Genomic DNA, 23,289 nt, shown 5'->3' with positions numbered 1-23,289 from the left:
ATTCCCCTGGGCCTGCTTTCAAAGGGTAACAGAACTGAGGATGGGAGACACCACCACGTGCTCAATCCTCTCTGCTCAGAGTGCCTTCTTGTCGTCACACCCACAGAACCCTGATCAATCAATTCCCATAAGCGGATTGACCTTGCGTGTACATGTTGTGCCCGTCTACTGGGCGTCGTGCACACGACGGCCAGCCCTTAAGTAGTTGATAGTCCAACTTGAGACTCTACAAAGAAAACACTTGAAATACAATATGCCATGTGCCAAAACAAAGGTGGGTATGCGATTCCATGGAAAGGTGGGCCAGCTAGGTCTGTTCTTTGACCCTTCCAGCTTCTTCCTCCCTCCAACTAGCAGTGTGATCAATTCCAGTGCCTCAATTCTGCTGAATCTTTATTGTTTTCCAGTTCCACCACATGAATCCCTCAAAGTAGCCACTAACTGCTTTGCTGTTCAAACTTTTCAGTCAACTTTTCAGCCATATCTTGTTTGATAACAAACTCTTCTCCCTCCCTGTTCCAGGGGTCAGGAAACTGGCCCATGAGCCACATCTGGCCGGCTGCCTGTTTTTGTAAATGTACTTGTATTGGAACGAACCATGATCGTTCATTTACGTGGTGACTATGGCTGCATTTATTGCTATATGGCAGAGCTAAGGAGTTGTGACAGAGACCATATGGCTCGCAACATGTATAATATTTTCTATTTGACCTTTTACAGAAAAAGTTTGTGTAGCCCTGCCCTATTGTAACTTTTTCCTCTGGGTTTCCTTGCATGACTGTGTCTTCACTGGCTTTTGTTGCTCTGTTGCCCGCTGAAGGTGTAAGCTGCAAGCCGGTGTTCCCCAGGATTCTGCCCATCTTCTCACTTGACACATTCTCCCCCCTCCCTCCATCCTGGTTCCCACATTCCCATCCTGGTTCAGCACCTGAAGATCCCTCCATCACAATTAATTAGAGAGTGTAATTAATCTCTAACCCAATAGACTAGGCTCTTTGAGGACAGAGCCCATGTGTTTGAGCAAGAATTCAACACGGAGCCAGGCACACAGTAGCCATTCAAAAACATATCAACTAGGTGGATGAATGTTTACATGGTATTTCAAAAATAAATATACGTAAAGTCTCTGGAAAAAGTTCAGCCGTAGTCCACTGGTGGAAAAACAAAACAATCATTCGATTTATGAAGTTTCTATTCTATTCTTTTGTGTTATGAGTTTTGACCTGTGTACGGGAAGCATGGGAGACAAAATAGAAACCCTTTTTGAAAAAGGGCTGTGTCATCTAGATAAACGTTGTAAGTCTGACCTTGCCATTTACTAGCTGTATAATCTTAGTTAAAGTACCCATTCTTGGAGCCTCAGTTGCCTCATCTGTACAACGGAAATAATGGGACGATTGGTGGTTGTAAAACTAAGAATATGCATAAAATGCATACCACCTTATCAAGTAATTTAAGTGCTCAAGCTATTATTTTTTGGACAAGTTCCTCTGCTTTAAGGCTCCAAGCACATTGTCAATGAATCTGGCTGTAATTGTCACATCTCTGTTACAGCACCACACTTTACCTTTTCTTAGGAAGAGCGCAGGTTCAGGTGATTGTTTCATATTTTACATTACATAAGTAAATGACTGCGTCTTACATAATAATTATCCTTCAAAATAAAAAAATAATCAAACTTTAAGAGAGGAGGTTTTCCCTTTCCCCCATAAAGCTTCATCAGTTAAAAAATAGTGGTGAAACAAAATTGAAATATCAAACTGTTCCGTAAATTGTCTTTTCTTGATAGACTTTACCATGACTTGCTTTTTCAGCTATAATACGTATCTTAGAATTCAAGCCATAAATATTTAAGAGTAGATATTTTGGTAATCAGAAGGACAATATTGAGTAAGTGAATTTTTAAGGTCTTATTGTAAAGATTTTTTTTCTAAGTTAATGAGTATATGTGAAACTTCATCTTTCTTTAAGTGTAAAGGTATATATGAGGACAAGGACAGAGGTACCTAACTTTTGTACTTGTCAGACAAAAAGGTGGAGTAATGCCAATAAATTACCAGAAGGAAACACACAGATATCCCATCAGTATCTTAAAACATTCGGAGGGGCTGGGAATTAAGGGGGGAAAGTGGAGCTTTAAACTAATTAGGGGGAAAACGCTGTCTTCCACCTATATCCATCACGCGACTATGACGGATGGCCAGAGCTCTGTCATTTATCTTTTGGAGTGAAACCAGAGAATTCAGGGCGAGCCCACTGAGCATTGCCCATGGAAGCTATCCATCGTACCTATTCCCAGGAGAGAAGAGAAACATCAAGAGGTCAGAAAGGACACGTGGAGACAGAGAGAGAGAGAGAGAGAGAGAGAGAGAGAGAGAGAGAGAGAGAGAGAGAGAGAGAGAGAGACACAGAGAGAGAGAGAGAGAGAGACACAGAGAGAGAGAGAGAGAGAGAGACACAGACAGGTGGGTGCATACGCATATCACACCCGAATCATCTCCTTTTCCAACTCAACCCATTTTCAGGCAGTGGGGAAGTATGGAGTAGATATGCAAAACACAAATTCATCAGTATTTTCTGCAGCTTGATCTGCCCCACGTTGGTCAGACTGTGCAAACAGTTTAGGTTAGAAAGCAGTCATAACTCCTCACTGAGCGGCTGGTTCCGAAGAAGTCGCCAGAAGGAGGGAGGGAAGGAGGTGGTCCAGTGCTCTACCCATCTCTTCTTACTCACAAACCTAATACTGGCTTGTAAATGCCTCAATCTATGATAAATAACTTTCACATTGCATGCTGGGAAGGTGGATCCATCCCGACTTGTATTAATTTTATTCTTTTGCGTCTCGAACATTTGCATCTTTTTGGGATTTGCTGGTCGTTTTGTCATTGAGCTGAAAGGCTGGGGGTTGGGCAGGACCGTGTTTGGGAGCAGAGGGAAGGTCAGGCTAGGGCAAAGGGCTCCTGTGATCTGCTGAGTGCTTCTGCTTTCTCCTTATTACTAACATGACCCTGTACTCAGCCAGGAGGGTAGGGGGTAGGTCAGAATAATCAGTTACGTGCGTTAGGGTTCTTCCCCTTCTGTCCTCCAAACCCCACACGGGAAACTAATGAGGAAATACCTAGAAGTTGAAATTATACCAAAGTGTGGGTACACTTCATTTTATAAAAGCCAGAAAGTTTTAAAAAATTACCCTTAAACAGGGAGCTATTTTTTCACATCATAAGTGAACTCACTGTAGAATTCTTTTAGAACACAAATGTCTGCTCAGGCATTTTTAATAACTAAACTTTTGATTTGCACATATGTGTGACAATATCTTTTGTGCGAGTCAAAATAGATATGAAGAACCCTGTTTTAGATTTTTAGCTACTTTAAAAATTAAAATTGGTAAGTATCCTTCAAAATAGATAGGGAAACCTTATAAGAGTGGCTTTGGAAATAAACTAGAACTAAGATTATCCGCAGAAATTCTCAACATATTATGGATAATATGTAATTCATGTTTTGTGTTATTTTTGATGGGAAGAAATCCCAGTATAAGAAACATGCAGTAAAACAGCTGTTTTTAAATGGTCCTCGGCCTGAGAGTGTTCCCAGGATTCTGCAAACAATAAGGTATTTGCTGTCAAACTGAGAGCAAAATGCCAGAGAAAGTAACCTGTTCTTTGCTTGGTTGGTTTAAATGTTGGAGTGCTGAAGATTTCATTTGAAAAAAAAAAGAGTCTTGTTGCCGAATAAGTTTGGAAACTATTGTTTGGAAGGGACCGTACAGTGTGTACACAGGAAGGTTTGCAGAGACAGCCCTTGGCAATGCACTCATTCCCGAGCCCTTCCTTGGGCGGCCCTCAATTTCTGCTATGACATCCAATAGTAAGTTACTAGCATTAAGAATCAGTGAGGAAGAGAAAGATCAATTGTTATATTTATCCACACAACATGGTTTTTAACATATTTTCAAAAAAGTTTACTTGAAGAAATGTGAGGTTAAAACAATATCTCGCAAAACAGACCATTTCTTGTTGTATTAGTAATGGCATATTTTGTTAATCATGTCATCACTTAAAAAAAAATTTTAATAAGAAGTCCCAGCTAGGGGGCAGTATAGTGAATCCCCTTATACTTGGTTCCTCAACTTGTGTATGGTTGAAATTTTCCATAACAGACTTATTTTAAGTCCCAACAGGCCAGACAGATCCTACAATTAAAGGCTAACCTTCCTGCCCCTCACCGTCGTCCAGGGTTGATGTTTGCTTTGATGATGGTAGCCACCCTCGTCAACCGGCCCAAACTGGCCTACAATATACTTCCCAGGGGTGTTTCTTCCTACACCCTTTCTGCTCTACACCATGGTGGGCTGCGGAACCTGACCAGTCAGGTACAAAGAACAGCGGGTCATCACATCCTCCTGGTCAATGAGTGAGATGAAGCCAACCATCTGATCAAAAACCCTTCTGCCCATTTCACTTGGAGACTAAAAATTGCAATATTAAGGATCCAAAGACAAAGTGACTAATGTCGTTTCTGGCAGAAATACAGAGGTACATTATGAAGCAGAATCAGGCTCAGAATAAATCATGGGTACTCAGTATTTAGTCAGGTTTCCTTAAAATCGGAGCGATCCTCCTCCTCTCTCTGTAGCAGCCAGGAAAACAAACTAGAATAGCAATGGGACTGGGAGAAAGCATCTGCCACACAGAATTAACTAATCAACAGGAAGCTAATGAAAGTGCAACCATTTCATGTGAATGCCACCAATATGGTATTAGGGTCTGGTTTACTCACCTATAAAAATTGAAGTTTGCCTTCATGTTATTTAGGACTGTTCTGGGCATAAAGGTGTACAAAGCCTAAGGCACCATCAGAGCTAAATACCAGAAGTATCGTAGTCTTTTTTTCCAGAAACAAATCTATTAAAGGAAATAAACAATGTGGCAATGTAAAAGGAAAGGTGGTCCCAGTCAGCCTTCATCTGAATAAAGGAGCTTCGACTGTCAGATCTATAGTGGTTCCTCACGTGTTCCTAATCCACTCTCCCCCACACCCGACTTTATTTTAAAAAGAAATTCACTTCAGGAAACAATTAACAAGCACCTAGCATAGGTTTGTGCAAAAGTAATTGTGGTGTTTGCAATTACTAACCTTTTAAACTGCCATTACTTTTGCACCAACCTAATATAAACAATGCATTCTGAACAATACACAAGATCAAAGAAATATAGATCCTGTCTTTTTCTTTTTGAGTTTTGAAGTATAACCGTCATACACTAAGCGGCACATATTTACAGTATACAATTAGAAAAGTTCTGATATCTTGGTTCACATGGTTCCACCTGTGAAACCATGACCACAATGAAGAGAGTGAACATATCCATGACTCCCCAAAACTTCCCCAGCCCAACCCCAGGCAATCACTGATGTGCTGTCCCTGTAGATCAGCTCGCATTTCTATAGTTTTATAAGAATGGAATCATACCCTCCATCCTTTTCGTCTGTCTTGTTTCACTTAGCATAATTATTTGGAGATTCATCTACATTGTTGTGTGTATCAACAGTTCTTTTTTATTGCCCAGTATAGTACTTTATGTATGGGCTCTAACAGTCTGTTCAGCTATTCACTTGTTGATGGCTAGCTGGGTTTTGTTCAGGTTTTAGGTGTGGCAAATAAAGGTGCTATGGACATTCATATCCACGTGTTTGGAATGGCTGCGTGAGATAGTAGGTGAATGTCTAACTTTTTAAGAAACTGAGAAACTGTTTTCTAAAGTGGTTGAACCATTTTATATTGGCATCAGCAGGGTATTAGAGTTCCATCTGCTCCACATTCATGCCAGTCCTTGCTCTATTCAGGTTTTTTAGTTTTAGCCATTCTAGTGGGTGTGTAGTGGTTCTAGGTTGGTACAGATTCAGGGAGAGAGGCGTGCTCAGAGGGCACAGAAGCTCTATGCCCCTTTCCCACATACCTTGCTACGTATCTTATCTCTTCAATGGATGTTGATTCATATCCTTTGATTTCCTTTGTAATAAGCCAGTAATATAATGAGTAAACGGGTTTCCCCGAGTTCTGTGAGACACTCTAGCAAATTAATCAAACCCAAGGAGGGGGTGGGTGGGAACCTCTGATTTATAGCCAGTTGATCAGCAGCACAGGTAATAACATAGACTTGCAATTGGCATCTGTAGTGAAGGACATTCTTGAGCCCTTAACCTGTAGAATCCGATTCTATCTCCAGGTAAATGGTGTCACAATTGAGTTGAATTATAGGGCGTCCAGCTGGTGTCTGAGAATTGCGTAGTGTTGTGGAAAAACCAACGAGAGTTGGATGCAGAATTATACTGGGGTAGGCTGTAGAATGGGGTCTTTAAGGAAGACCCCTGAAGGAATGACACCTGAGCCAGAGATTGCAAAGGCACTGAAGGCAAGGACTGTCCCACCCATCCCCACAGCAGTGTCCAGGTCTCAGATATTTTTCTGCAAATGCAAGGGTAAGACGGCTTTGCTAAGCCAGGTGTGAGGAAGTCAAAACATGCACGCCAAGCAGCCAGGACTTTACAAATAGGGGCAGAAACACAGGTGTAACAGAGAGAAGCAAAAGAAGAACTACCAACTGTAGGGGCAGCTGTGTGATATGTGTGCTCTGGGCAGCGCAAGTGGAGACTTCTCATGGAAGGTCTCATGTGCCTAGACTCAAGAGAAGTTGCAAACCAGTGACCTGTGGATCTGCTGGCCTATAAGCATGTTCTGTTTATGAAACATTTGCATTAATTACCCAAGTTTCGAACTCTGGGGATTTACACACAAATTTGGATTTTTGGCTTCTCAGAAGATCTGGCCATACAGAACCCACGATCCCGAGGGTTGAGACGCATCTGTTCCCCTTAGCGCTCCCCCAATTCATCAAGGTCCCTGCCCAGCTTGGGCCCTCAGGAGGCATTTGAGTTTGTGGAACTAGGTGTTAGATAAAATTGCTCGGACAGCACCGCCAACCCTCCCTATACCCGGGAGACTGGTTTTGGGGACAGGCAGGGTAAGAGATGCGGCAAGCCTGTCTTAGGACAGTCAACGTAGAAATTGAAGAGGAAGAACGGTTGTTTGAAAAAAATAAATTATTTTTTTTAAGTAAGGATTAGATAATGACTCTACAGAGCGGGGAGTCAAGGTTCCCAGCCAAGGTAACAGAACGGCAAACTCACCAACAAGGGTAGACTTGTTTCTATTACTGGGCTGTAGATTGGACATTTCACCAAGTAAGTCGCCAGTACATGGAGCTTGAAAGCCGGCACTCCTTCCAAGCCCTCATCTACTGGCATTCTCACCAGGTCTCTAGGCCAAAGACTCTGGAGGTCTTCTCCATGGGAATCTCGTGTTCCTGCTCTGCTGCTTTACCAGCAACGCTTCCTGAGAGCTCACTATGTGCCACGCACTTTTAAGTCTTCTACAAACAATAATTCAAGTGTAATACAGCAATTCTTGGAGTACCTATTGTTAGTATCTCTACTGTACAGATAAGGAAATGGAGAGGTTTAGTAACTTGCTCAAAGACACACAGCTCATAAGTGGCAGAGATGGAATGTGAACCTAGACAGTCTGACTCTAGATAGATTGCATGTTCTTAACCTTTTTTTTCTTTACACTGTACTCAAATAATTTATAACTGAGAGAACTCAGAATGTAAAGTAGCTTTATATAATAATACGCTGATTATCTCTACATTCATTACCACCCCTTCCTTGATATTGTCTAGCATGGTGGTTTCCAAAGCTGGCTCACCACATTGTCCTGGAGAACTGTTTATAGGTACAGACCTTACGTCCCCTCCCTAATGACTAAATTGGAGGACCTGATAATGCCCATTTTGTACCAAACCACTAGCTATGCTTTAATGCTCTGACCAGGAACCCTGGATGTCCCATAGCCCGCCCTCTCTGTAAGTATATTGGATGGCTACACTCTATGAGTGACAATATCATAGTTTCTATCTATAGGTCCTGCAAGTTGGATTAAGTGTCCCATGAATCCCAAAAGACATATCTAATGCCATTTTCATGTGAACATCATTTGAAAACCTCAACTCATCTATCACCTGCCACTTCAGGCTTTTCTTCTCTAAGTTACTTTTGCTTTATGGATAAGGGTCCTAAACCACTACATGCAAAGTCACGTGTTTTTTCCCTCCAACCATTGTTAAGTTATCATACATGTTTAATCTCTACTTGTGATTAATCTTCAATTAATTTTCACTTCTAACATTTAGGCTTTAAGCTTCATTGCCACCAGCCCAATATTTTAACTAATTTAACGATCTCAAAAAGACTTGGAAATATATATACAGCAAGTCTTTTTTATAGATCAGCCAGTTCCCCTCTACCTCCATTACCTTTTTCAAGTTTAAATGTTTTTAGTAATAGAATATTCTTTAAGTGGGGCATACCTGTACAATATTTCCTCTTTGACTCTTAATTTCTTCCTTTCCTCTCCACCCTCTTTTTTAAAGCCTGTTTTTATATAGTGAATGCATGCAAACTATTTTTCCTTATTCACTGTCCAAATTGGAGGAGCCCCAAACTAAAAATGCCTGCTTTTCTTGGAGGAAATATTCTTATCTTTAAGAATTTTCTAATGGTGCCATAACAGTGAATTTTTTTTTAACACATGTGGGGAAGAACAGAAGCCTTTTAAGGTTCCCAGACTCAGTAAACAGTGTGTTTTTTTCTGTGTAAATTCCAAAAGTAGCACCACTAATCCAAACAGCAGCTCTTCAAATGGGAGTAAACAGAAGAAAAACCTCAACTGAAGTCTGAAAGGTCATCAAAAGGACCTTCTTCAAGTACAAACAATGGCCATGCATGGTTGCTACTAACTTCAAATCACTTACAGATGCAATGAGGTAAGTCTGAGTTCACTCTCCCTCTTACAGAGACAAATTCAACCAGGGAATATCAAGTGGCTCCTTAGGAAAAATTTTTGTCAGAGATCAATTACATAGGGTAGACAGGCTGAAAACTGAACAAAAGTTGGTAGGACATCAGAGATGCCAAAGTGGGGGCCCTGCTCCCAGTTTATACTCAGTTTGTAGAAATAAAAGGGAGAGGCTGCAAAATGAGACCACACCCACAATGCCCAAACAACAATCAATATATATCTGCATAGTACTCTGTTTCCCTAAAGCCGTTATACACACTACTTGATTTAGTGGTAACTTCTGAGATCGGTATGACAGATTCACACACAGTCAAAGATGCCAATGTCACAAAGCTGGTTATTATCTGAGTTTTGTCCTGACCCCAAGTATGACACCTAATTTTATGTGCTTTTCCCTACATTCCACTGAACTGTTATCAATGAATTTCCTTCTAAAATTCCTGCCATTGAGATATTCTGACTGCCACAAATCTAAAAATCCAGTTCCAACCCACCCCAGGCAGGCACCATTTAGACCTTGCACCATTTATTAAGTTGGTGCAAAAGTAACTGCGGAGTTTGCAATCATTTTCAATCTTTTAAACCACAATTACTTTTGCACCAACCTAACAGAATTGCTCTAAGAGCTCAATAACCAAGATTTCCTTCTTCATCCAAACCACCTGTCCCACCTCACTCTTACTGAATTTGCTTTGGGCCTCTAGAGTCACCTCCAGGCATACACTAAACATTGGTACCGTTGTCTAAATTCATCCAGTTACTCCTTCTGAATTCTCACCCTTATCCACCCTCAATTCCAAAGAGCACTTCCTAACTATGAGCCCCACTGAGTCCCTCACTTCCTTGATCTTCTAATATTATCACAGCAGGAAGGTGGTAACCACCATCCAGGGAACCCATACCAGTCACCTCCTCTGTTCCTGGTTGATGGCTGTGTACTGGGCATTCACAGACACATGCTCACTGGAGCCAGGAAGCCATGAGGATCACGGAATGCCTGAGCTAGAAAGGCTATTATTAACTGACCACATCTAACGCCTTAACTTTGGAGATGAAGATACTAAGGCTAAAGTGAGAGGGCTAGCAAGCAGTAGAGTTTGTGCTAACACAAGAAACCTTTCTGGGGGAAAAAAGAAAAGTTTTATTGAAATGCCCAAGAGGAGCTAGGGCAGGACCAACAGCAATAACTCTGGGTCCCTCGTTAGGGATTAATATGACTAGATAGGCAAGAGCCATGATGGAGAAAAATGAGATGTGCTCAAATTTTAGTTTGCAGGCAACAGCAAATCCATGAATACTTCTGCATAGGGATGTGCCATGATGAAAAGTTTTGGAGAAGACTGTTCTGGCACCCACACATAGAACGAAACCAGGCTTTCAAATAATAGCTTTCATTTTCAAATGAAGTTATGTGTATGTCTAAATGCTACAGCATTTGCAAGCAACTAACAATTTAATGTGAGGGTCTAGAGTTATTAAACCACATTTTAGAAGATGTTATAATTTAAATAATTTCCATATGCTTTTTACAAGCTTTACATTAAGCTAACTGAACTCTTTCTCAAACCAATAATGAACAATATCCCCTAAAATGTTAAAAGTGTTTATCCCTGGGATGTGAAATTATGGGTAATTTTAACTTTACCTTTAACTTTTTAAATTCTAACTTTACCATGTTTTCCTTAGCTGTAAGTACTATTTGTCATCAGGGGGAAACCTTATAAAATAGTCTCGGCCTCACACAGACCCATGTTTAAAGTCTGTCTCTGCTATTAACCAGTTGAGTGTCTTCAACTCGGTTACTTTATCTTACTTTTTTTTGCATCTGAAAATGGGGATAATTGTACTTTTTTGTGTATTATTGTGAAATTAAGACTGTATATTGTTATTTGCTTAGGATAAAGCAATGTGGTTATGTCAGATATTTTAACAGTAGCAGCAATACCAAGTCTGTTTTCATTTTACTTTTCAACCAAAGTGATAAGACAACCGATTTCTAAGAGGGATTAATTAATTTTGTTTACCATTAGAGCATTATAAAACTTTGAATGGTTAGCAAAAATTGCCCATAATACTCTAATTTACATTTTAACCTCTTACAATTGTCTCTGCTTATTATCTTATCTCTAGGGTAAACACTATCTACAATATCCCCAATACCATCTTCAAAAAATAAATCTGACCCCATATCCAATGTGTCAGAAAATATAAGCCTGCTCAACTTTGTCAAATAATCTGATGTTAGGTACTATAAAAGATACCAAAACATTGGGAAAAACAGAACATGAAACCTAACGTAGTATATAACCATATCTTAGAAAACTCAGACATCCATTTCCCAAATAGTTCATTCCTGAACTGAATATTTTCCAGCAATTCAAGTTATCCATATGGTGCCTTCCAGCGAGGGAACCTGGTTCCTAAGTTGGACTTCAGCTCCTATTCTGTAGCTATGGGGTTACGTGGTTCATCTGTGCTTTAAGTAATTATGGTTTACAGACTCCCACACCCTTAAAAAAAAAAAAAAACTTTAAACAAAGGTCAACTCTATTGTTTTAATAGATAGAACTTAAGCAAGTCTGGAGGAAATAATACTGGGCTAGCTCTTAAATTTTTCATGGGCATACACTAGTTCTGTACTTCTGGCTATAAAGTAGGAGGTAGATGTCACATTCTGTTCCCTTCATAAAAGCCAAGTAAAAAGCAGTCTTTGTTCCTCTTTAAAATCTATTATTTCCTATTACTCCCCACTTTTTAGCACCTGTCATGAAAATCCCGCATTAAAGAGAATCTGTCAGGAAAACTACTCACCAGCTATACATCTGATTATTCACTCCTGGGCCAACACGTCGTCCTGGTCAAAGCCTGGTCTAGTTTAACCAAACCCAGGTCAAGGTATTAAGTACAGCAGAGCAGATGCCAGGCCACTTGTAATCAATCCACAGGCTATATACCCTTTAGCCCCAGTGAGTCGGGGTTCAATTAAACCCAATAGACTAGAGTACCTGACTACTCAAGTCCTTGTTAAAGAAACAAACAAAATAATTCATTTTCAAACCTAAGATAGCAAGATCACCTGGGGAAAGATTTTAAACACTCAGAATAGGTATGGAGCCCAATTCAAAGAATCAGATTCTATAGGTCTGGAAGCTGTACGAAAATACAAGACAAAAAAATAAATAAATAGGCGTAAGCCGAAATTTCTCTCCCAGCGATCAGCTGCATTTGGGGACCACGGCTGAAACGACAGATCCAAATCTTCCAGGACTCTGCCAAATTGCCCTACTTAGGGTAGGAAGGATTCCAGGACAGAAGGAGCCCAGTTCCAGACCTGCTCCGCCAGAATGGTATTATTTATCGAGTGGTTGGCAGGGCCAGAGGAGCAAGGCTATTCACATGGGACACTTGAGACTTCTTTACTTTCCCCTTGAAGATTCTACTATACTATCCATTCCCTTCAATGTTACACAATTACTAGGAGACTCCTTTATTTCTTCAAATACCTGAAGAGACTACAGAAAAGGTGCCTCAATTATTTTCCCCATCAAACGCATATAGAACCCCCACCCAGCCAAATTTGGAACAATCTGAGTATCAAAATGAATGACACTAATGGACTATACTGCACCTGACATAAAAGAATTCATGAATTTATACTGAAAAAGATTTTAAAATAGGGACAGAAGGAAATGCTTTTAATAGAATATCAATGTATAAATTTAGAAGGAATGATAGGAAAAAAATGGCCATTTTTATAACTACCATATTAATTGTTTCAGGCTATTCACGTTTCAGGGAAGAATCATTAATACATATGGACACTACTGGACAAAATGTTGCTCAGGAACAGGAAGACGAAATAGTCTCAAAGTGTACTTCAGAGACCATTTACTACAAAAGGCAGGCAGACATCTTTAGAATAGGAAACTTTGGTGGATTCCACCTTAATCTAATGATCCAAACTGGCATCACCAATAATGGGAGAAGACGACACCAGGTGCCTACGGATGATATTCTGAGAAGCGCATCACCTGGGTTACGCTGCTGCCAAAAATATTTTCTCATGCTTAGATTTGGACTACACAACCAGACAGATCCAAATCGAAGGACATCCTGCCAAACATCTGGCCTGGATGTTTTTTCAATGAGAAGTCATAACACACCAACAAAATCTGGGAAACTGTGTTTCAGATTCAAGGAAACTAAAGAGACATGGCAAAGAATGCAATTAATGAAACTTGATTAGATTCTGATTTTAAAAAACAGTTACAATGAACATTGTGGAGACGATTGGGGAAATTTGAATAGAAATTATATTAGGCAGTAGTACTCTATCAACAGTCATTTTTTTAAATGATATTTGTACCAGATATGTAAGAAAATGTCCTGTTCTTAGAAGATGTACTCTGAAGCATTGGCATGAGCAGTCATGATGTCTACAATTAACTCAAATGGTTTAGAAAAAATTATATAAACCCTGACGTAGAGATTAAACAAAAGTGGCAAAATCTTAGAATCACTAAAAGGTATACAGGTGTTCATTCAAGTTTTCTGAAGGTTTGACATTTTTCAAGAAAACTATAATATGTACAGTGAAGGCTTTTTAATGGAGAGAAAATTAAAAGGAAATTATCCAGGAGGATAAGGAAAATTACTGAGAACAAAACTATCAAAAGTAGTACAAAATAATGTATTCTTGCAACTTTTGCAGAGGGGGAAAGATCAAGGTCCATCCATTCCATTAAATATCTATTGAGAAGCTACTATCTACCTAGTACTGTACTGGCTGCCATATACAAAACAAGTTCCTGCCTTTATGCAATTTATACTTCAGTCAGGGGACAATAAAGAAACACACACACACACACACACACACACACACACACACACACACAGAGTGCCAAAAAACTGCACACATTTTAAGAAAGGAAAACTATTACAATTGTAATAATATATACCAATAACAAAATATGAATACAAGTCACGTTTGGCTTCTGCAATTAATTACAAGAGGTGCTCAAAGTGGTTACCATCAGCATCCAGACACTTCTGATTATGGCGAACTACTGCTTGAGCAACGTTGACCATCTCTTAAAATATGTATACCTTTTTTTGGCACCCCTGGCATATATTTATATATATAAATTCAGATGGTATTGGGAATGCAGGATTGCAGTGGCAAGGCGGATGTTGCCGTATCTACAGGATGGTCCAAGGTGACATTTGCATAGGGACTTGGAAGTAGTGAAGGAACAAATCATGTGGCTATGTGGGGAAAGTGTGGCCCTGAGAAAAAAGCTGTTGGCATGTTAGAGGAACAGTAAAGCAGCACGTGTGTCTGGGGCCAGGGAATAGGGGAAACTGTAAGCGGTGATAATGGTGGATGATCATATTAGCACAGTGCCTTATGGCCCACTTTTAAAACTTCGCCGTTTTCACGCTGACTGAGATGGAAAGAGGTTTTGAGCAGAGCAATAACATGAACTGACACATTTTAAAAGGATCACTCGGCTGCTGTGGTGAGAACAGGCTATAGGAAGACCAGAGTGGATACAGAGAGACCAGTCACAGGAACACAAACAAAAACCAGATGGCAGAGGTACTTGGCTCTGGGTCTGGTGACCGGTGATCAGAGTCTGTCTAGTTTTTGAAGGTAGAGTCAATGGGATTTGGTGACAGATTGAGTACGGGGTATGAAAAAGAATATTCAAGAAAAAACTCCAATGTTTTTGGCCCGAGCAAATAGGAAGGATGGAGTTGATATTTACACATATGAGAAAGAATGTCAGAATTTCACCGAGTTTGGCTGTAGCACATTTAGTGTGACACACCTGCCAGTCACGTAAGGATGATGAAGAGGCAGTGGAATATGGATCTGAAATTAGAACAGAGGTTTGGGCTGACCACGTGGACTTAGGCCCCAATGTTTAGATGGTTTTTATAACCACGAAACTGGGTAAGAAACCCTCACATGAGGAGTGGGGGAAGAACGGAAGAACTGGCAAAGGAGACCGGTCCTTTGGGAAAAAGATGGGAAGCCAGTGACATGGGCGGAGAGCCAAAGACAGCAGCGTCCTGGCCACACTATTACAACAGAACTGAATGCCTACTTAAAATTTCAGAAATCGGAAAAAATACTGTTTGTTCCTTTACAGAATGTACAGTTAATTAAATACTATGTACAAGTATATACTTAATGGTGACTCATAGCAATCAGAAATTATGTATTTTAATATCTTTTTCCAAGTACCTAATACTGTAAAATATTACTGACTTCAACTAACACACAAACAGAGGAGGTGGCTTTTAAAAACTAAAAACAAGATGAACATTTTTAGGTCAGGAAAATTGATCCTTTTGAGAATTACAGCCCAGCTCAATCTTTTCTAATACCTTCTTACATAGGTTTTTGGCACATACTTCAGGCACGTCTAAGTTGTAACCTAGAGAACTATTTGGCAGTTACTGTATATGCTACATTTCTGCAACACTGGAATTTTCTCTCTGGCTGATGTGAAGGATGAAAGGATGAAAGCAAACTGAAGTCTTCACACCACCTCAATTATTGTCAGTCCCCAACTGAGAAGATGTTAAACTAAACAGTGGATTCTAAAAATGGCTATTGGAGAGTTCAACTATTTAATACTTTTTTCCTACTAAATAAGGGCAGTGACAAGATTTTTAAAGAACTGCTAATGGATATTAAAATTTGTTTTCTTCATTTAAAAATATCTCCATTAAAAAATCAATTTCAAGACTCTCTTAAGAGAGCTAGCACAGAATGTCCTCGAAATATGACTCCCAGGTAGTGCAATTTTAGACAACACAGTGGGAGAACTCACATCTCGTAGATACACAACACAAAGCACCTCTGTATGTTCAGAAACGAGTCAATCTGATATCACAAATGTTAATAAGAGGGACTTAATCAAATTTTAATGCAACACTGCCCATTTTACTATTCTTTTCAGAATGGTAAACTGAAAGCTACAGGAACCTGACATTTCTTCTTTTAAGAGAAAGAATTCACATTGATTTTTCAATTTAGAAAAGTTATGCCTCTGATCCAACAAGAATTAAAGATCTAGTCCATCCAAAGTAGAAAAAAATATGTTAATGCAGTCTAACTTGGAAAAGGTTTACTCTTCCTTTTCTCTGAAAGCTACAAATTAGTGTACTAATCTGCAACATAAATACAAATATTTGGTGCAACTAGGAAGGAACCCTGGTGCCTTTTTCCACCTCAGTTACATAAACATAGCGATGTGACTGCATCTCCACATCGTGATTTCTCAAACAAAAACTACAGTTGAGTCGATTTTCTCTTCCAATAGTTGAGCCATATTATTACAGAGGACTGAAGAACAAACCATTATCTCACTTCCTATTAGCGTGCTTCTACACATTTCCTATACCTCACAAGGGATTTTCTAATTCTAAACAGCTAAGCCCAACAAACACTTTTCTCCAACTACAGAAAGTCCTTAGACTGCAGACGTACATATTTCAGTCAAAATTTTAAAGTCGTCATTCTGAAAAGCAAATCCTACCCTCCAGAACTCATATCTCGTTCCAGAAATGTTTCCTCAGGGTGAAAAAAAAAAAAAAATATTTCAAGAGGTTGGCTTTCGATCACTGGTGAAAATTAGAGATTAAATCTTTTTTTTTTTTAATTGGAGTATTAAGGTTCCATGACATTTCCCCATTTCATGGCTACTCCAAGAGTCTCTCCCCTTCCACATAAGAAAAGATTTTCGCAGCTTTAGAAATTCCCTAATGTCACACTTCCACCTCTAATTTAATTTAGAAGCTCAGTTTGTATTGCATTCTCACACCTCACTAGTAAATATGCTCCCACTTAAAAACTATCTTAGGATGCAAATTCTTAAAAAGAAGAACCACAGTTTTAAAGTTTTGCAAATTAGATATTCCTAATGTGTTTACTTAAAATGAAAGAAACCTGTTATTTAGCCAGATCACAACTGAAAATATTTACATATTCACCCCCACAGGACTGTGGTGATGCTCACCCATTAGTCATGGCTGTCTCCCAGGTCTGCTTTGTTCCTACAGCCAAATATGCTAATGAGCTGTTTCTCATTAATCCTCTCCCCGTATCATCTTTAAACTGGAATTTTCTCCTCGACAGGAAATGCTCACAAATTTTCTTGACAGCTATGAAAGTTACCAGTAATGTCTGTAAGATAATCATGATTACCAGTATGTGAGAGAAAAATATGGAAAATATGTATTGAACTTGGAGACAACAAAGAATATCATGGGTTTGTTGATGCTCAATGAGTTTTGGGGGCTGCCAAGGCCATGTCACATGGTCGGCGGTCCTCTGAAACATCCAAATCAAAGTCTACTTTAGTACACTTCAACTCTATCTATATTAGTCCCTAGATTTTATTATATCCAACTGTTCATTAACTGACACTAAAGAATTTGTCAGTTTATTCGGTAGGTTTTTCTACAGGATCTGTATAACTTTGAACTTAACCCTCTGGTTTTGCATTCGCTGTATGGTGGATTAACAAGCTATGGAATACAATTACCTACATAGTTTATCACCACTTCAAGCACAAAGACTGCACATCATTAACTAGCTTCCATCTTAAAGGAAACTCGAACACACAAGCAAAAATAAACTTTACCAGTGTGAAGATTGGATTTTTCTAAAACTCTGGGTGGAAAAGAACCAAAAAGCATGAAAGCATGGGCATTCTGAGGTAGCGGAAAAAAACATACTCAGAAGCTTTCTCAGATTTGTGTTAACTGTTTCTCCTTAATCCATTTAAGAAGACTATTCAATTTCACAATGCTAGAGTACTGGCCTCAGCCGATCGATGAGGGGACTTTTGGAGTCAACTTTCCAGAATTATTAGGTTGGTGCAAAAGGAATTGTGGTTTAAAAGGTTAAAAATAACTGCAAAAACTGCAATGACTTTGGCACCACGTCAGTAGCACACAACAGCCACAGGCTGTGTGAGTCAGCATCTTCATTTGTTTGCTCACGTCTACCCACCACTTTTTAGGTTTCCCCAAATGCTCCCTCTGCTTCCCTTTTCTGGATTCAAGGTGAGACTGGAGAATTTGTCAGTTTATTAGGTAAGTTTTTCACATCCGCCTTCAAATTCACATTAATGCATGATTATATACACATATATTCAATGTATCAACACTTCAAAAAACCGCTAACTCTAATGAAAGGTACTTTGAAAATTAATTGAAGCAAGAAAGAACCTGTTGGAACTCACTAAGAAGAATAAATTGCAAGTTAAGTATAATTTATACAGCACTTAAATGAGGCAGGGCTTTCATACAGCTCTTCAGAAAAACCCAGCCTCTCATCTGTGTGCAGAGTGCTTTCGATAGCCTGGGCTTCAAGCTAGGCTCTACCACTGACTATGTGACCCAGGGCAGGTTTCTTCACTTATAAAGTATCGAGTCACAAGCAGAACCAGGCTTAGTCATTAGCAAAGACATACGATTGTGTAAACCTACGCTAGGCCCTTCCAGAACTTTGAAAGTGGCCACACAACTGAAGAATACATGGTAAGACACCTTCATACAATAGCCATCCCTCAGTACCTGTGGAGGGATTGGTTCCAGGACCCCCGAGGATACCAAAATCTGCAGATGCTCAAGTCCCTTAATCGGTCTTCCCTACCTGCGGATATGGAGGAGTGACTATACCGACCACAGAAGCTTGTTATAGGGAGTAAATGAGATAGTACATGTAAAGCACTTAGCAAAGCATCCAGCATACTCTAACTAGTACTCTATAAACTTGACTATCACTAACATTAGTGAAACTAAATAATATAAAAAAAGCAAATGTTATAAGCCCATTGACTTTATCTGAAACTATTAGAGCAAAGGAAACAGGCTCCTTTGAAACCAATTGTTTGGGACCAGTGGAACATTTATTTACACAGCATGTTGCCATGAGTTGTAAAGACTGAAAATACCCATATTCGGGGGGAAGAGTTACCAAAGGTGTTTTGATGTTTTTCTGTACATATCTTAGATAACTGAACTTAGACCCAAATGACTGGAAAGTACAAGTCGTGAATTTAAGATAAGGTGACCAAAGGAATCATGCTACTGGCTCTCAACACAAGTATGAATGCAAAGAAGAATCTCTGAAACCTCAGGTGTTAAAAATATTGTTTTATTCTGAGAGACAATCTAGTGATTGAGGCTAGGAACAAAACTGCCGTTCCCCTGAGGTTTATAGTTTTGAGGGGATGCTACCTTGCATATGTGTACATTCTCTCTTCTCTCTTTCTCCCTCCCGAGTCTTCCCCTCCCCACATTCCAGCCAGATGTTAACAGTGCATCTGCCACTTTGGGGAAGAAAGGCTGAAACATTTATCATTAAATCAACATTTCTTTCAGAATTAGATCCACATCCATGCCAAGTCATCTAAGATATATTTGGCTGCCCCAAATCCCTAGATTACAAAAATATTCAATCCTAACTACGATGAAATTTGTAAGACTAACAGATGGCCTAGGAGGACCTTGACTGTCAGAACCAATTTTGCTCATCTGATTGCCCCCCATTCCCAAACAGAAAAGGATTCAAAGGATGTGGAGACCCTGGGGGAAAAAGAGAGAGACAAATGCTAGAGAAAAAGTTCTTCCACTCTCTACCACTAAGAGTGGGGAGAATGTTCTGAGCCACTTGTCATTAACCGAGTTTAAACGTCAAGATCCATTCTGACTAGTACCTAAAAGAATAACAGGCACTCAATATTTGTTAACTAACTGGATTTAGTGGTGCTGACTTACTTTCGGTAACATTGTGATCGTTCATGACAAGGAAATGGACTAATCATTACTTTGATGATGAAAGACATTTAAACACATAAAGAAACCCATTACACAAATACTTCCATAATATGGAAAATTACTTTTAAATAAAGCTGCTGACTTTGATCTATGGTCACTTGCAACTTTAAGCATACGTGAGATGTATTCTTGACATTGACTCGAGTTCCTGAACGTCTGAAATCTCATATAAATAAACGTTTATTTAAATAAAATCAAGTGTTATGATCCCAATGAGAAGGGGAGGCCCCTGAGAGCTACACTCCAATAATAAAATGGAATGAAGCTTACCAATTTCTTCCTCTATGAAATGTGACTGGGAACGGTTACTGCACATCATCAGATCAGGGTAGAGGAACACTCTGTAGCATCGTATTATGCTTTAGGATGCCAGGGTAGGTTCTCCTCGACAGTTTTGTTACAAAAATCTAAATCCCTAAAGAAAAGGTCTTCATCTCTACCCATCGTTTTCAATTTTCTTTCAAAAAGATAGAAAAAAGAGAGACAGCTACACAGCTACACTGAGTACAGATATTATATATAGAAAACAAGCAGAGTTAAAATAGGACTCTTCTTCCTGCCCATTTCCTCAAGGAAACTCAGCCCCACCCAGCCTTGTACATAACACTACTTCTTCACGGATCCCGGATATGCTGACAACAAACAAGACATATAGCTACAGGTTCCTCAGAGAATGACGAACTCTGGGGTTCTAGCAATCCAACCCAAAGAACCAGGAAAGAGACATAAATGCCTTATAAAAGGAGCTAAAACAAAGGGCCTGATCCTTAGTGAGGATTCTTGAGCCTCTGCCACAGCTTTAGGTGGTAACGTGAGTCTTCTGGCTAACTTTGACTGCATATTATTACCAACAATAAAATGCTCCTTTTAAGTTCTGCTTCTCCTAGGCTGGGCCCACCAGATTTTCTGTAATTGTTTAGGGATGAGATGACTTTACTCTTGGAGCTGCCCAAGATGAAAGGTACTATGTAAATTTTAAACTGTTCCAAAAGTAAAAGGAGCTCTATTAAAAACAATAACAATTCGGGAACGACACAAACCTCTCCTCATCCTTCTTCTCACTTCACATTTTGGGTTCTTCAGAAGTGTGATTTCAGTACACATGAGAAATGAATCGAAATTTTCCTCTAAATAAAAACATCAGCTTCCTTGTTAACTTAGATTCCAATAACCAAACACATACTACTTACACATGCTACTTCCCAAAAGAAACTCTCAAGGAAATCTAAATCTGATTCAGCTACGCAAAGGGGATTTCTTTCTTCAACCCACTTAATATGAGAAAAGTAAATGATCCGCAGAGAAAAGGTATATTTAAATGGAATTTAGCTCTGGAGAAGTAAAAAGATTCCATTATACTTAAAAGAAACTGGGTCGGGAAGAGTACAGTAAAACGGTAGATGTGGATTTTACAATCTTGCAACTGGAGGGCAGAGAGCCTGGGAGACTCACCTGGTCCCCATCTTTTCCATGACAGAACTACACAGGAGATTTAGAACTTGGAGAAGAACATCTTCACTTCAGGTATAAGGAAATTTCTTTGCAGGGGCATGATTTCTTTTGCAGAAAAACTATTTTGTTGAAAAGAAAAAAACTCAGAACTTACAGGAAATCAAAGCATTTTGAGGAGTCATCCCTGTACTCCGACATCATGTGCAGCTCTATAGCTCCAACTTTTCGGAATCAAAAAGAAATGGAATCTGAACATCCTATGTAACTTACCATAACAGACGGGCAGGGTCTGCCAAATTCTATGGGAGAGCAAAAGATGAAGGCAGCATTAGTGGTGCTTCTGCTCCCGTGTCTCTGGTTTCCTGACCTAAGTTGGCTGGATTTCCCCATGTTCATGCCAAGCCCTCGGGTGGCCCAAAGAGGAGATTCTATGATAGGGCAAGATGCTGGCTTTTCAGGCTTCTCCGATCTACCATTAAGCCCTGCTCCCAAGAGGGCTCGAGACGGCAGCTCGGAGGCGCGGTACCCTTGATCCTGGGTTTGAAAGGACACTGCTGCATTTCCTGCATAAATTTAGGACGCCAATAATGGAGAATACACATTTCGACAAATCCTAGAGATGCTGGTGGCAGATAGCCTTGCAGACCCACAGAGAGGCAGGGTGGAACCACAGCTGGAACCACAGGTTCTAGAACCAGACACCTGTGCTTCAATCTCAGCTATGTCACGAACTAGCTGTGTGACTTTGGACAAGTTACTTAATTTGTCTGTGTCTTGCCTTCCTCATCTGGAAAATGGGGATAATTATGTGGAAGGCTGTTGAGGTACGGTAGTTAAGGATGCATTCCATTAATGAATTATGAGGTGCTGAGGCTAATGTCAGGCGTATCCATACAGTGGAGGGCTATATAGGATTTGTCTTCATTATTAGTGTCACCAGCTACAAACATGACAATTTCCAAATGAGGCCTTCTGAGGACCAGCAACAGAACATTACGGAAAACCTGAAGCTGAAAGCAGAGATGAAGAGCCAGATGAAGGCTCTGAAGAGAAGAACCAAGGTCCTTTCTCCAGCTGATCTCACGTATGTTGGGCACGGGCGCTAACCGGGGAGGCCGCACCAGGAGTGTATTCCCAAATGGCCGATGCCCAAGGGAATCCCCTCCTTTTCTCAACTGAATATGTAATGAAGTTTAAAAATTAAGAAGTCAGAATGTGTATATTAACAGAAAAGAAATTAGACCCTGAAATTAAGTTGTATTCATTCTGACAACTTTTTTTTTTTTAATTGGGAAGGAAAGTGGTAAAGGGGGCTCCAAATGTACTGAAAACCCTTAGGGTATTCATTAGATAATTTCTAATTGACTGAACTTGCCTGTTCAAAGAAAATTTGGAAATGTATATGCCTTCAGAGAATAAATCTTGGATTATGCAATTCACTAAATACCTTGCTTCTTAATAGTAACCATAGAACACAGCTTATGTTTAAATTAAGTAATTGGTATAAATATACTATTGAGCTCACTGGAGCTAAAATGTGAACATTTTATTTCTACTTTTTAATGGGTACAATTTGGGCCATTATATTTAAAGCTAACACCACAGAAATTTGAGTTTCATAGCTCAAAGATAATTTAATATCATTGACATCGTGTACCATCTGACCGGGAAGTAAACGTATTCTAGGAAAAGCAACAATAAACTGTTTCTACTGCTCACTCATCTTAATGTTATTTAAGTATTTTTATAGAGAAACCCAATAATAAAATTGCAAACTAAGAAAACCGGTGCCTCTAGGACTAGGAGGTCATAAAATCACTTCATCTGATTTCCACCAAAAAAAACCCAAGTTCACATCTATTGAAGAATCATTTACACTAAAAGGATAGCTGTTCACCAAGGAGTGTGGGGGGGGGGGGAGGGGGGGGGCGGACGGACGGACACAGAGGCTTCAGGTCTAAATTGAGCAAGGGAATGAGGACATAAGGACGAGTTGTATTTTAGACAAAGCACAAGCATATACAGAGGGTGCCAAAAAAATGTATACACATTTTAAG

At 39.6% G+C, this 23,289-nt stretch overlaps 1 protein-coding gene across 2 annotated transcripts in view; it reads right to left on the bottom strand.

The window, feature by feature from the left end:
* Positions 1 to 23,289, bottom strand: part of MCC (MCC regulator of WNT signaling pathway) — a 385,746-nt gene that overhangs the window by 178,095 nt on the left and 184,362 nt on the right. The window lies entirely within an intron of this gene.

The sequence above is a fragment of the Rhinolophus hipposideros genome (genome assembly GCF_964194185.1).
Source record: "Rhinolophus hipposideros genome assembly, chromosome: 7".
Taxonomy (NCBI): domain Eukaryota; kingdom Metazoa; phylum Chordata; class Mammalia; order Chiroptera; family Rhinolophidae; genus Rhinolophus; species Rhinolophus hipposideros.
This window is presented reverse-complemented; position numbering and strand designations above follow the sequence as displayed.